Raw genomic sequence first — 16,328 nt, 5'->3', positions numbered from 1 at the left:
CCCCCCCACCCCCCGCCCACACATACACACCTGGCAGGCCCTCACCCACCTCTTTTCCCACCCAAGTTAGAAAGAGTGACTTGGGATTTGGTACTGGTAGTTGAATCTTTCAAGCCCATATAACATTCAGGAGTAACTGCCTTTTGGAGGCAGAAATGTATCCTTCCAGCACTGGTATTTGGGCTTGAGCTGTGACTTCAAAGCTTCTTTCATCCAAACCCACACCAGTAACTGCTGTCCCCAGTCGGTGTGTTGAGCGATCAGTGGTGCCATTTGTCCACAGAAGACTCTGGGTCACGGAAGAAGCACTGGGACCGTCCCCTTTGTTTTAGAAAATGTCCCATGCTTTAGAAGTCTGCATCAGTTAGTGTGGTTGCAATTAAGAAATTGCTTTGTGATTTTTGTGGGTCTTAATGGAGAAAAATTAAAAGAAACACAGAAAGCTTCAAATGGATCAAAAATGAAAGCATATTTCAGAGACTCCTGTAAGTAATTTTTATGCCACTTGTAAAATTATTTAGGAGCCCTGAGAACAAGAGTGGTAGCACCATCTTCTCTGAGGTCTTTAGTCTGTAATAATGTAGCTGCTTGGTCTGTGCTCATGATATGTTTACTGTATAAAGAATTCATACTTTAAAAATATAATGCTGTAAGGTCTCAAGCACGAAGATCTTTTATATACAGTATTTAAGACCTCTGAGTGTCTTGTCTTGTTAGCAATCTATTCCAGTTACTGAGTAAACTCGGACATACGAAAGCAGCATTTTGTTAATATAGAGTCCCGATCCCTTTTCTCAATGCCTTGAGGCCATATGTATTGAAATTCAAGATTCTTTTTAGATTTTAGAAGGGGAAAAATATGGTGAATATGCCATCTATTACTTAACACCCCAGGGACATCCAGAGCTCCCTATAATCAAACATTAATATTTCTGCAGAAGTATGTGTGATAGCCACACTTGGTAGAATAAATATAAACAAAGGCTGTAAATAGCCTCATGTCGGTTCAGGTGAGGTTTCCTGCCATATGAGTTAAGAAAAACTTTTGTTTATTACAGCTCTTTGGATTTTGGAATTATGAATAAGGAATTGTGGACCTGTATTCTCTACAGAATCTGTGTCCCCCTCCAAAAGCAGGATTGTCAAAATTTAGAAATGCTTCCCTGTGTTATTTTTGCTTATTTCCCCTATAAAAATATTTTTAAAGTATAAGTTAAATCAGTCTTCTTTATATATAAGTTCTTTGAAAGAGTTAGTTGGTACTTTCAGGAAATTATGTTTTAAGCTGCTTTTTTTAAATCAGCAAATATGCTAAACCAAATTGCTATCTTCTAATACAGAACAAACCTTCTATTCACTCATTTATTCATCTATTCATTTATCCATCCATCCATAGCAAAACTTTTTAAAATTTAAATTCAATTTAATTAACGTATAGTGTATTATTAGTTTCAGAGGTAGAATTTAGTGATTCACCAGTTGCATATAACATCCAGCTCATTCCATCAAGTGCCCTCCTTAATGCCCTTCACCCAGTTACCCCATCCCCCCACCAACCTCCCCTCCAGCAACCCTTAGTTTGTTTCCTATAGTTAAGAGTTTCTTTGGTTTGCCTCCCTCTCTGTTTTCATCTTATTTTATTTTTCCTTCCCTTCCCCTATATTCATCTGTTTTGTTTCTTATATTCCACATATGAGTGAAATAATGATATTTGTCTTTCTCTCACTGACTTATTTCGCTTTAGTATGATACCCTCTAGTTCCATCCACATTGCTGCAAATGGCAATGTTTCAATCTTTTTGATAGCCAAGTAATATTCCATTGTGTTCCACACATATATACACATATATACCACATCTTCTTTTCTTCTTTATCCATTCTGTCTATGGATATCTGGGCTCTTTCCACATTTTGGCTATTGTGGATATTGATGCTATAAACATTGGGGTGCATGTGCCCCTCCGAATCACTTTGTTTGTTTCTGTTGGATAAATACCTAGTAATGAAATTGCTGGGTCATAGGGTAGCTCTATTTTTAAGTTTTTGAGGAACCTCCATACTGTTTTCAGAGTGGCTGCACCAGTTTGCGTTCCCACCAACAGTGTAAGGGGATTCCCCTTTCTCCACATCTTTGCCAACATCTGTTGTTTCCTGACTTGTTAATTTTAGCCATTCTGGGTGGTGTGAGGTGGTATCTCATTGTGGTTTTGATTTGTATTTCCCTGATGCCAAGTGATGTTGAGCATTTTTTCATGTGTCTGTTGGCCATTTGTATGTCTTCTTTGGAGAAATGTCTGGTCATGTCTTCTGCCCATTTCTTGACTGGATTTTTTGTTTTTTGGGTTTTGAGTTTGGTAAGTTCTTTATAGATTATGGACACTAGCCTTTTATCTGTTAAGACATTTGCAAATATCTTCTCCCATTCTGTAGGATGCCTTTTAGTTTTGTTGACTGTTTCCTTTGCTGTGCAAAAGCTTTTTATCTTGATGAAGTCCCAATGATTCATTTTTGCTATTGTTTCCCCTGCCTTTGAAGACATGTCTAGCAAGAAGTTACTGCAGCCAAGGTCAAAGAGGTTGCTGCCTGTGTTCTCCTCTAGGATTTTGATGGATTCCTATCTTACATTTAGGTCTTTCATGCATTTTGAATTTACTTTTGTGAGTGGTGTAAGAAAGTGGTCCAATTTCATTCTTCTGCATGTGGCTGTCCAATTTTCCCAATACCATTTGTTGAAGAGACTGTCTTTTTTTCCATTTGATATTCTTTCCTGCTTTGTCAAAGATTAGTTGACCATTAAGGGTCCATTTCTGGGTTCTCTATTCTGTTCCATTGATCTATGTGTCTGTTTTTGTGCCAGTACCATACTGTCTTGATGATTACAGCTTTCTAATAGAGCTTGATAGGGGTTGCATTGAATGTGTAGATTGCTTTGGGTAGCATAGACATTTTCACAATATTTGTTCTTCTAATCCATGAGCATGGAACATTTTTCGATTTCTTTGTGTCTTCCTCAATTTCTTTCATAAGTGTTTTATAGTTTTCAGAGTACAGATCCTTTACCGCTTTGGTTAGGTTTATTCCTAGGTATCTTATGGTTTTTGGTGCAATTGTAAATGGGATCAACTCCTTCATTTCTCTTTCTTCTGTCTCATTGTTGGTATATAGAAATGCAACTGATTTTTGTGCATTGATTTTATATCCTGCCACTTTGCTGAATTCCTGTATGAGTTGTAGCAGTTTTTGGGTGGAGTCTTTGGGGTTTTCTACATAGAGTATCATGTCATTTGTGAAGAGTGAGAGTTTGACTTCTTCTCTGCTGATTTGGATGCCTTTTATTTCTTTTTGTTGTCTGATTGCTGAGGCTAGGACTTCTAGCACTATGTTGAACAACGGTGGTGAGGGTGGATGTTCCCTGCCATGTTCCCGACCTTAGGGGAAAACCTCTCAGTTTTTTCCTGTTGAGGATGATATTTGCTTTGGGTTTTTCGTGTATGGCTTTTATATTGAGGGATGTTCCTTCTATCCCTATACTACAGAGAGTTTTTATCAAGAAAGGATGCTGTATGTTGTCAAATGCTTTTTCTGCATCTATTGAGAGGATCATATGGTTCTTGTCCTTTCTTTTATTAACGTGGTGTATCATGTTGATTGATTTGCAGATGTTGAATCACCCTTGCAGCCCAAGAATAAATCCCACTTGGTTGCAGTGAATAATCCTTTTAATGTGCTGTTGGATCCTATTGGCTAGTATCTTGGTGAGAATTTTTGCATCCATGCTCCTCAGGGATATTGGTCTGTAATTCTCCTTTTTGGTGGGGTCTTTGTCTGGTTTGGGGATCAAGGTAATGCTGGCCTCATAGAATGAGTTTACAAGTTTTCCTTCCATTTCTATTTTTTTGAGATAGCTTCAGAAGAATAGGTATTAATTCTTCTTTAAATGTTTGGTAGAATTCCTCATAGCAAAACATTTATTTAACATTGGTATGTACAAAACACCGTGCTGGGCTCTGACATAGTCTCTGAATGGTGTGAAGCTGTATCGGGTAAGAATACCTGAATGCATGGATTTAAAGCATTGAGCACCATATTCATGAAAACACTATGCTTAGGAGAGAGCCACTTTGAATCAAGGCAGCTAACATAATTGACCCAGGAACTAGGGACCTGGCCTCTTGAGTTCCCCAGACATCACAAGCTGGAGGATACTTTTACTTCTAGCTACGATCAGGAGGCAGTGATATTACTGAGAGGTGACCTTTGGCATCTAAAGAAGAAAACAGGAGTGCAAGAGACACTTAGACAGATGTCACCTTCACATGGAGACTCAGCACTGGAGGAGTTCATGCCAGAACACACCAGAAGCTGTTATTGGGGGATAGAAAGGGGTAACAAAAGCAGCAGAAAAAAAAATGCTCATCCCTAACACCTAGGAAACTTTAAGAGGGCCACTCAGATTAACCAGATACTTCAGGTCACTGTATTCTGGGGTGGGGGGCAGGGGGTAAAATGTTCTCAGCCCTTCATTATTACCTAATCTTTACCTATGATGTGGTGCAATTGGTAGCTATGTCTTCCGAAAAATTCACTGAGAGAGAAGGAGAGTAGAAGGACAGAGAAAGGATGAGAAAAAAAGAGAGAGAAGGAAAGATTGCTTTCCCTAAGGTTATAATAAAAAGGCAGTGAAATAAAGATTTTAGAGATATGATGTGAGACAAAGAAGGCACTAGAAAGTATGGGGGAAGATACAAGAAAAGGGTACTGGGGTAGGACGAAATGAGACATTCTCCTCAAGTGGACACACACACCTATGCATACATTAAACACACTCTTTTCTGTGTTGCAGAAGGCCCTCGGGTCCTTTCAGGAAGGCTTGGGTCACAAATGGTGCCACAGAGTGGGTGATCATGAAGTGGCTTGTTCCCAAGCCCCGGATGCCGCACCAAAGCAGGCAGATGAGGCCCAAGCAGCCTCCCTCAGCCGCCATGTGGTGGGCTGGCTCAATGAAGAACTCTTTGTTCTTTCTTTCAGTAGCCTCTACAGTTGCTCTGTGTTTTATTTTCAATTAAATTTCCACTAATCCTAAACTACAGAAAAACAGAGCTGCTGGAACTCCCCTTTCCCTTCCAAAAGCAATACAGTCTGCAGAGAAACCTTTTATGGTACAAGCCCTGCCTTGTACATGCTATAAAAGACGCATATGCCACCCGTTTGGCCACAAGTGCTTTCAGAAAGGTGCTTCATGGGCCCTTGGACCCTGGGCTCCCAAGGCAGCCTGTGAATAGTGCCTCTTGTTAGGATGGTTGCTATAGCGAGAGCTTGTTTTTAATTCAATGGCGCAGTAAATAATACTTTATACACGGTTGGGGGGGTGGGAAATGGTCACTTTAAATCGCCTACTCTTCATTGGTTAGAAAGGAGCATTTTTAGTCTTTGAGTCAGGGCGCAGAGCACCTGCTTCTTCAGCTTCTTTGGATTTTGACTCTTTCCCTCCTCGCAAGGTATTGAGGTTTAACGTGTTCTAAATACTCAGGTCCACACGAACATCAGATTTTATTAACATTTAACAAAAACCACATTTCCAACTAACACTTCCCCTATTTGTTTGGGAATGAGATCTAAATGGGAAGTTGCATTTCTGGACACCAACAGACCGTCTGGGCTCTACATCCCGCAACATTAAAAAGACGTTTGGTCACGTTTAAGGGACTGTGGGGAGAAAACTATAGCACCAAGAAACAGAAAATGTGGTCTAGGTAAGCACTTACATCACATGATAAACAGTTGACGGCTCTGGGAATATCTGATTGCCTTGGAAACACAGAAAAATGGGAATGGGCTGAAGGAAATCAAGGGGGGATGGAGAAGGGGCACCCCTCCTGGTAATATACGGCTGGGGGTCAGGAATGACACACTTCTGGGGGCTAAAAATAAAAGGAGCATAGAGGTTAATAAAATGGGGACATATTCCTCTCTCCAGACACAGTGAGGTGAAAATTACTTATCACCTGCTGGAGTGGATGTGAGAACGGGCCAGTGACCAAGTGTGTGGCAGAGAATATTTTGTAACGAATAAGCAGTCCACAAGCAGCCTGCAACAGGCTTCCTCCAGCTTCCTAGCGGAGAGGTGTCTTGTGTCTCTGTCTCCTCATTAGAGGACAACAGCTGTTTCTGACTATAATTAGCTCACAGTTCAACAGTCAGCTCCAGTCCCTACACCTGTACCACACACAACATGGAAATTACAGAAGCACATGTTGTTTTTTCTTAAATCACCTCTACTTACACACGTTGTTAAGCATCTAATAGAAAACAACCATGACTTCCCTAGATCCCTTCCTCCTTGGAACGCTTTTTAAAAGCAAGTTGGGAAAGTCCTTGTTTTTATGGGTCCCTGTTCCCATTTCCAATCTCACCTCCATGCTCCACAGCCCCCCTGAATTAAAGAAGGTCTCCAGCGCTGTCAACCAACCCACCATGCATCAGGCCATAAAATCTTATTTTCAGCCACCTGCAGGATGATGGAGGGAAGAGGGAACTGCAGTGAGAAGGGGAGGGGGAGTGGGCTCCAGCTGGCTGCTGAAGATGGTTTCAACAGAATGGGCGGGGGCGGGGGGGTGGTGGAAGGGTGCAGAGTCTGGGGTCATTTCCTGCCAGGTCTGTGCTGCATGGGGGGAGGACCCATAATCACACTCTCTCCCAGCTCCATTAGTGTCAAACCTCATTAGGAGCCCAATGCACTTGGCAGCAGTGGGCACACAAAAGAAAGAACCAGCCAAAGTCTGCAGAGCGCAGAGTCGACCATCACAACTTGGGGGCGGGAGGGAAGGAGGGATTGTAAAATTCCCGACTGGGTAATTAGAGTCAGCAGGGAAGCCGATAGGCCCTAGCAGGCCTCTCCTTTCTCTCCTGGCTGTTCTGGAGGATTGGCAGGGGCTGCTGTCTTCCAGGGGTGAGACAATGTGCCTGTGTCATAATTCACAAAGAAAAATATCATCCATTTGCTCCCTGTTCCTGAGGAAAGCCGAGGATGCGGACTGTGGTTACAAGTGTTCTTAGCGTCCAGGCAGGGCAGGGAGAGGAGATGGCGTGAGGTGGTTACCTTGGGGGCGGTTAACCAAACAAACAAACAAACAAACAAACCAGATACGACTTGTAATAAGTTAATATGAACAAGCTCACATTGTTTACACACTGGGTAAAGAAACTAGGGAGGCCTGTGGGTGCATGACTAAATATGGTGGTCTTATTACCTATACGAACTTGCTTTGTCTTTACAGGACATCGTTCTGATCTTCAAATTCAGCTACAGCAAAAAAAGTTAATGTGATAAACACAAAACATGCAAAATGGCTCATTCTAGCTGTTGTGTTTGTCTTTTATGGCAGTTTTATAAAATATGAAAACATATCCATCCAAAAAGGATTTAAAATTTGTTTGAAGTGTAATCTATGTGTAAGAAAGCGCATCTATTCTAAGTGTACAATTTCACGAGTTTTGACCATTTTGTGTAATTGTCACTACAAAAATGCTCAGAACATTGCCATCTACGCAAAAAAGTTCCCTCTTGCCCCTTCGCGGTCCATCCTCTTCACCCCTCCGCCCCGCAGCCCCAGACTACTGCTGATCTGATTTCAGTTATTATGATTTTTGCCTTTTTGAGAATTTTCTATGCATGGAATCATGTCCTTTGAATCTGGCCTCTTTCCGAGGTGGTTGTGTTCCTCAGGGACCCGCTCCTTTTGACTGCTGGGTAGTGTTCCATTGCGTGAATATACCACAATCTGTTTCCCCACTCACCAGTTGATGGACATTGGGGCCACTTCCAGTTTGGGGTTATTATGAATGAAACTGCAATGAAAATTCAGGTACCAGTCTCTGTGGAGACATATTTTCATTTCTGTTGGCGATCTTTGCCTCTGTTATCAAATGGGGAAATCAAGCAGTCGATCTCCTTGACTGACCATCCAGCAGATGGGGGGGGAGTGGCTATTGGCCTAGCTAAGGCGCAGGAAGAAGGATACGTCTATATGTTTCAGAGTGTGACGAGAAAGGAAAGAGCAGAGAACGAAGGAGAGCAACAGGTACCATCTCTCACGTAGGCATGGGGCGAGGACCCTGAGTTCCGGGCGGTCCCTCGGTGTTTGTGACTGAGTGCCACATGGTTAACTCTGAAATCAGTGACAGAAAGCTCCTCTAAGTTGCAAGACGATAGAACTCCATTTGGCACAAAACTCGAACACCAAACTTTCCTTTGTTAGCTTGTCCCCTAAGCAGGCTAGCAATTATAAAACAACACCATATCAAACAGAAGTGCAACAAATGAGGAGAAACGAAATCTGAGGTACTTTCCGAGTGCATCATTTGGACACATTTCTGAAGACCCCAGGGAATGGATTACTGGGACCTGAACAGAAAGCACCGATAAAAGTCTGAGTACAGACGGGTCCGTCTGTGTATTCCGAGGCCACCGTTCCCCTGTCGCGTGGGCTGAGTGTGGCGTCAGAACACGAAGGCCAACTACCCTGCCATGCAGAACTTGACTCTTAAAAACTCAAACTATGGTCCTTCGGCTTCAAGATGCCCAGCCAGGTGCAGGCACGGCGTCCCTGTGATGGCGCGCAAGTTGCTGAGCCATGGAGGACAGTGGAAGACCAAGACCGCTTACCCTCCTGGGGCTCTGCCCTGGCCCACTCGGTGGCCGGCGGGGAAACCGTCTTTTTGCCAACAGAAGTCATTTCTTTCATTCCCCCAAAGACTAGAGACGTACAGAAATAACCATTTTAAGCATCAATTTTTAAGGCAGGGCTTCATTTTCAAGAACACCTGAAACCACAATGATTCTGATTGCATTCTGTTTTCCTAGTTCCTTTGTGAAGGGCCTGACCTTAACTTTTCTATTAGACATTTTGGGATTTCTGGAGCCCAGCTTTACCCTGAGGGAAAATAAGGAAACAAATGAGCTTAAAAAAAATTTTTTTTTGACCTAACCCTACATCCTAAAGTCACCATTGAAAAACATCAGAGTCAACGTCTGTAAGGTCTTAAGGCCAAGCTCACAGGAAAGTCAGGCAAAGTGGAAGCTGTGAAGGACATGGATCTGCTGAATATATTAAGCTTGCATATGTGTGTTTGTGTGTTTTCTAACCCTCTAAGGTAAATTTATACCGATCCATACAGATGTACTCTTTTCTGTTTATTATTCCCAATTGGGTGATGGACGTTAATGTTGTGCAAAGGAAAAAGTCTGGAGCTTGACAGCACTCCTCCTATTTTATTTTAAGGCAAAACAAAGAAAACGAAAGCTTGTTCTTTCAGCCAGCATTTCTCGCTCTCCCTAATTCTACCCAGACTGGATCGTCTTAAATCTGATTTGGGATTTGAGCATTATTTGGATTAGCTCATTAGTGGGGCACCATTCTGACAAGCAGCTAATCTGGGGCACTGGTGCACAAGACCATGACAGTATTAGGCTGAAAATGAGAAATCTAATGAGATTAGACGGATCCTCGTGCACATGGTCTAAAGGTACTTTGTATGGAGATCCGGGAGCTCGGGAATGCGGGAGGCGGACAGATTGAGGCATCAGACTCAGCTGAGCTAGAACACAGCTGCTCCGGTGCCCAGAAGTGATTTTGTTCACGAAGGCAGCAATAAGGGCACCTTCGCTAAGCAGGTTCTGTGGAATGTCAAGCAATTGCCCAGCTTAAAAGGCAATGACTTTGGGGGGCAGGGTGTCAGCGCAGGCTGTGAGCAGAGCAGAGGTGTTAAGGTAAAAGTCGGATGCAGTTAGTTTCACGTCTCTGGTCTCTGTTTGAGAAGCAGAGTAAGTAACAGGTAAGGACCAAGTGACCCTGGAACCAGGAACATGGAATGTTCTGAAGTTGCTTGCCCTGTGGCAGCCCAAATAAACTCCCCTGATGTTTTCTCCTTTATAAATGATTTTCTTTCTTCCCCTTGTCATTTTAGTTGTTTGTAAGCTAAACAAAACATGCTGGTTCTTTTTTGCTGAGAATGGGGCTGTTGCTAAGATCAGAAAATGCTGGATTCCAACAACACAATGATTTATAATGTCCAGATGTGGTTACGGGGCAGCGCGCAACACACAGTGGAAGGGGTTTGGTTGCTCCCCCACCCCTCTCCCTCCTCCTTCCCTCGAAGAGGAAAACAAAAGTTTCCATGGCATTTTCTTGCTTCTAAGTGGAAAATCAAGGCATTAACGGAGACTGCGAGTTGGCCCCCTGGGACGCAAGTCCTTTCTTCATGTTGTGCTAGTGTGCCACCTTGTGGTGACTTTTAGAACGCCGTGAAAGACCTACTTGTTAATACGGCTGCCCCCAATTTAGTATTCTTCCTTACACCCAGAAAAAAATTCAGTGTCAACCCATTCTGTTAATCATCTTTCAAATGAGTTTGTGCAAGACAAAAGCAAATGTATTTTCAGCACATGTTAATAACATATAAAATCAAGCACGTGGCTTCTTTTGTATTCTTCCTTGCCAGACAATGAATACTGTTTTGACTTAAAAGTCAAGAATTACCATTTAAATATTTAGAACTTAATACTAGACAGAACTGGTTCCACTTTCTTATTTTACCTTTTCAAAAGTATTTAAGGATTTAGAGAAGAAAGCCAGAAACTAATGGGTGACACATTTTAATGGAGTATCTCTGTTTGTTTTAAATATCTTAATCGAATGTGGATGAGGACCTTAGGTATATTAGCAAGAATTCTGGTCCTGACACGAAAGGATAAAGAGGAGACACAGACAAACTCCAGGTGTCACAGAATTCTAAGAACTTTCTACGGCTGAGGAAAAGATTCCAAAGGAGAGAGGGAAAAAAAAAAAAAAAAAAAAAACCTTTACCTGAGAAGTGTATCTTTGAAAACACATTTTAACCTTTCCTGCCAGAAAACAAAAGGCACAATCCAAAATAGTTGTCAGAAGCTCAAAAAACAGCGTTGTAAGAATCACTTGGACATGACATTGGGCACTGTGATAAGTGTTACTTTTGTGAGCCAAGCAGGGGCTGTATTTGGAGGGTTTCAAGTATTCTAAGCAGAAAAGAAAAGCTGAAAAAAGGGGAGACGTACCCCAAAGTCTTCGTGAGCAGGGGGGAATGGTTCATGATTCAAAAGATCATTTTTCAAAACATAATTGTTTATAAGAATTCAGGCCAGAGAGAGAAAGAGAGGTTTATATAAGCTTTTTTCTTTTCAACAAAATCCCTTGTAGATTTTGTCATTTGCCTTTTCTTCTCAAGAGTCATCCGACCCCTCTGTCATTCAACTGTGACTGAGCAGTAATGTATCACTGGAAGATGTGATGTTGATTAGTCAAATTAGGAGAAGCAGCGAGGCTTTGGAAACAAAAACTCTGTGAGAGCTTCAAAAGGACCGTCCGTTGGCCATCGGGACTCTGTTACCAGGGAGATGGTTACCAGGGACAGGTGTTCTTGGGCGGCCCCCCTCCAGGCTCCCGAAAGCCTACCTGATACCCCGGACTGATGTCATGAGTGAAAGGTTCCCAAATATTTAACTTCTCTTGTGTGTCTTAGAAAGAAGGGACTGTGCTAGAGGGACTGCTTTTCAAAGGCAAAATTGGGAGAGGAAGAAAGGAAGAGGGAGGGGATGGGAAAACAGGACCAGAGAGCCATGCCGAAAATGGGATGTGGTGGGGGGTGGGGGGAGGCGAGGACACTGACGTGAGCCCGGAGACACACGCTAGCAAGGCCAGCCCCTGAGGACAAAGAAGCCAACATGATGTGACTTCTACTAACCATATTTTATTGAGAGCAGAGCATGTGCCAGCCACTCTGCTCGCTCCCTACACACCCCATCCTATTAATGCCCACACTCACCCAGCGCAAGGCCTTATTATCACCATTTAACATGCGAGAATACCAAGCATCAGAATGGTTATGGAACTTGCCAAATGGTAATGCCCTCTTTTTTTTTTTTTTTTTTTTGGTTTGATTTCAAACTCTTGTCTGCCTCCAAATATCTTCTTCCTGGGGCTCTCATAGGACTTGCAATTGCTAAGATTTCATAGCAAAAAATTTACAAAATACTGGCTCTATGCCATGAAACATTTTTGGATGGAGTGTGTGTGTCTGTGTGTGTGTGTTTGTGTGTGTATTCAGTGTAATTGCAGACACAGGTCTTGCCTTTAGTGGAACTCAGAGCCTGGCTGGGAAAAATAAGTAGATAAAAAATAACAACACATTTTTTGTCTAAAACATTGAGGAGATATTGAGATACACTGAGGGTCGGTGCTGAGGGGAAACTCGGAACTTTGGAAGTAGAGTCTGGATGGATTTCAGGTAGTTGGAGACAGAACCTTTGCCGGTCTAGGGGTTGGAAAGCAGATGTAACCGAAGAGATGACTGAGTTGACTTTTGCCAGGTGAAAGGCATCTGTAAGGTCTCGCTCTCTGCATTGTCTTAGGAGGTGGCAGACCTCAGTGAGGTAACAAAAGGGACTGTTTTATGAGAGCCATAATGGGTGATTTAGACTGAGGGTCAACCGGTGTTTGCCAGTGTGTGTGTGTGTGTGTGTGTGTGTGTGTGTGTGTGTGTGTCTGCGTGTGCAGAGGTGAGCCTGGGCTGGCGGGGAAGGAGGTGACAGAATGGAAGATGAGAAAGACAGGGAAAAGTCACTGATACTCAGTTTAGCTTTCATCTATTTCACCCAGAACCAGTTCAGTTTAAACTTCATACCCATAATTCTGTTGTGGAAGTTTCTGTCCTTTAACCAAGAAAGGAAAAGAAAAACTGTAGCATCTTTGTATTTTGTTATTAATTCATGAAAAAAAAAAGTCTATGTAGGTATCTTGGTGTATCACAAATGGGAAGAAATATAAATATATATTTTTCCAAAATCCAGGAGGAGGCAGATGTCCTTGGGAGTGGTTCAAGCCCGTCCTCTTCAGCCTATGGGCACACATGGAGCGGGAAGGCTTAGCGGGGGCAGCCAGACACGAAAGCACCAGGCCATGAGGCCCCATTAGGAAAAGGTGAGGCAGTGAATTATTTTTATAGCCTGGAAATGACATATCTCATTCATTCAGTGAGTTATCTACCCTCCGGGTTGAGTTCACTGACCTCTGAGTCATACAAACACGTCCATTTCTTTATCTTTGGGGACAGGAGGAGGGTAGAAGGTGATGCCATGAGGAGCGAGGGAGGGGCAGGGGAGGGACAGGCTGATAAATGCTTCGGGGCCTCACCGAGCAGGTCTGGCTGAGGCAGGCCCCATCCCGTCTTGGAAGGTTTAGCGGCCAGGCCTGCTTCCTCTCCCCTATGAAAGCTTGCCAGCCCATAGCTAAAACCCGGCCTGAGGTGCATTCCAAAAGGGAAAAGGTTTCCTCTTCTGCAATTTGACCATTCTTTCATCTGAGGAAGGCATGTGTGTGTGTGTGTGTGTGTGTGTGTGTGTGTGTGTGTGTGACAGAGACAGAGAGAGGAAGAAAAAATGACTCTGTTGGCAATGAAATTGCTTCTGTACTTTTATCTAAATCCCACCAAATCGGACAAGTAACTTACTGGCCACCATGTGAAGCATGCCTCACTGATAACTGTCTACTGGTCCATCTTGCTGTATGAAACTGCCATCTCGGGGTGGGGGGGAAGGTAACAGTGGATATGCAAATACTTCTCTGCTCTGCTTGGGTATCTTAGTAAAAAATCAAACCTCTCTGCCTTCAGTCCCATTTAAATAAAAACATCACTTGCCTCCAACCAGTAGAATACATTTTCCTAGCTGATTGATGCTTTTCTATTTATTTTATAATGTATTTTTTTCCTCAGCAAGGGCTTGTTCTCCAGAATGTCAAGGAGGAAATATTTCCCAAATTATGCACTGTGATTGGCTGGCTTGGGCCTAATCAGACAGAGAAGAGGGGAGAGGGAGAAAGCAGTGATTTGTCACACGGGTGCTCTGGTTCTGGATAAAGAGGTGCTTTGTAATGCCAGCCTGCCTAATCTCTAGGCCACAAATTATCCTCCCCTTTCTCCCCCACTCTCCTCCTATCATCTCTCTCTCTCTCTCTCTCTCTCTCTCACACACACACACACACACACACACGCATGCACACAGTACCTCTTCAGATCTGTCACTGACAGAACAGTTATTAAACAAAATCTCAACCCAGGGAATTAATAATGTCAAGGATTCATTTCTTTATCAAATGTTGTGCCTGAAGGAAGAGCACTTTGTGCTTGCAGAAAGACCGAAGTCCATTAATCACCTGAGGGGAAGGGATGGGTTTGTGATTTTTAATACTTGTGCAATGAGTAGGACAAGAGACTAAGAGATCTCTGGAAGTGTTGGCAAACACAAAGAGGTTATGGCCTGGTTTTCTGGAGGACTCATGGTCCCCTGGGGGCTAAAGTGGGCTCTGGGGAAGCGGGGTGGGAGATGGGGGTGGGGGTGGTGACCGCACCAGCCAGTGGTGGCCAGCCCAGCCACGGAGTGGTAAAGGAAGGACCCAGGGTGGCATCAGGAGTCCTTTCCGTCTGTTTGATTGTTCTGCTGCTTTTGCAATCAGGCTGCAAAGGGGCCCGTGGTGTGTGGGGAAGGTAAGGGAGGCAGGAGGAACAGAGCCACAGGTGGGAGCCGCAGGACGTTTAACCACATTACAAGAAATAGCCTCTCTTCATTCCCCTTGACCTTATTCACTGGGGTGCTTATGCATGGTCGTTCCCCCTGATAAAGAAGGAAAAAGAAGTCAAGAGGCTCATGGGAGAACCACAATCAGTGCATCTCAGTAAGAAACTCTGGGCAGCCAGCTCTGCAGTCATCCACATTGCCAACTTAAATTGTCAATTTGAGCAAAGCCATGATCATCATCACAGACAAAGAGTGTCTTCATCTGGTGTCTGCGTCTCCTATTCTGAATTCCTGATTATTGTATGAAATGTGCTGCCCTGGAAGTTTCCTTCCTGGTGGCTGGGTACAATTACAAATCAGAGCCCCTTGTTCACGGCTCCTCTATTACCATCACGTGGAACGTCTGTGGGTGGCACTCAGGCTGAGGTCTGGAAGTACAGGGGAGTTCATGCCCGTGGGGTTACTCTTAACCAAGGGTGGGCTGGAAGCCTGAGGAGAAATGCCCTGTCCCTCCCTTGACCGACAATTTGAGGAGGCATTCTTTACACTTCCCAGAACTCATAGCCAGCTGGAACCCACGTTGCCTTCAGTGACAACATGGACAATGCACCTTCATCTTGGCTTTTCCCTGCCTGTCTCACTCCCCCCTGTTCCTTTGCTTCTACTTCTGTCATTATCTCCTAAATTAACTACCTTCGTCCAAGTCCTCGTGTGGGACCCTGCTTTTAGGGCAAAGCAAACGCAGCACCTGTTGAGCAAGTTTATGTATTTAAAATATGCGGGCGCCTGGGTGGCTCAGTTGGTTAAGCGACTGCCTTCGGCTCAGGTCATGATCCTGGAGTCCCTGGATCGAGTCCCGCATCGGGCTCCCTGCTCGACAGGGAGCCTGCTTCTCCCTCTGACCCTCCCCCCTCTCATGTGCTCTCTCTCTCTCTCTCATTCTCTCTGTCTCAAATAAATAAATAAAATCTTTAAAAAAAAAAATACATGCTTTGTCACCAAGTTCAATATATTTCTATATTTTGCAAGTTCGGTGTCTTTTAACACAGCAGGGAACATGCTCATACATCTCATGCATTGGTGAGTCCTTGACCCATGCTTCCCTTGTAAGATCTGAGACCCAAGCTGCCAAAGTGAGCAACCACCTCAATCCATGGCACGGGGAGTAGAAGGAAACCAGCATTAGAAGCGCACAGTGGTTAGCCAACTTCCAGGGGTGTGTGGGAGTCTGCAAAGGCCTCCACGAGCATCCTGGAAGGGGAGTTAGCTTAGGAATATTTTGTTAACCCTCCCTTGTCCAGGCTGGCATCACAAATAGGAATGAACTCAATCAACCATGACTTCAAGTGTGTATTGAAAACCTACCATATGCTCAAGCATCGTGCTAGAGTCTGAAGATACAATGGTGAACCAAACAGAGGGTACTTGCCTGGCAGAACTTAGTATTTTATGGGAAAGACACGTATTTATCACACAGAGTGTAACTGTAATCTGTAATAAGTGAAGGGAGCCATAACAGGGGTCTGATCCTTACTGGTGGCCCGAGGAAGGTTTTCCCAGAGAAGTGATGTGTCTGAGGGATAAGGAAGAGCTGGGACCCGTATGAGGTAAGGGGGAAAAGACTTCCAGAGGGAAGACCAGAGGTGAAGTCCTTAAAACTGGGAGGGGGTGGAGGAATAGGTCGTTGAAGGAACAGCAGGCCACTGCCAATGAGAAGCAG

The sequence above is a fragment of the Halichoerus grypus genome, chromosome 4, assembly GCF_964656455.1.
Source record: "Halichoerus grypus chromosome 4, mHalGry1.hap1.1, whole genome shotgun sequence".
NCBI classification, from domain to species: Eukaryota; Metazoa; Chordata; class Mammalia; order Carnivora; family Phocidae; genus Halichoerus; species Halichoerus grypus.
Note: the sequence above shows the minus strand (reverse complement) of the source record.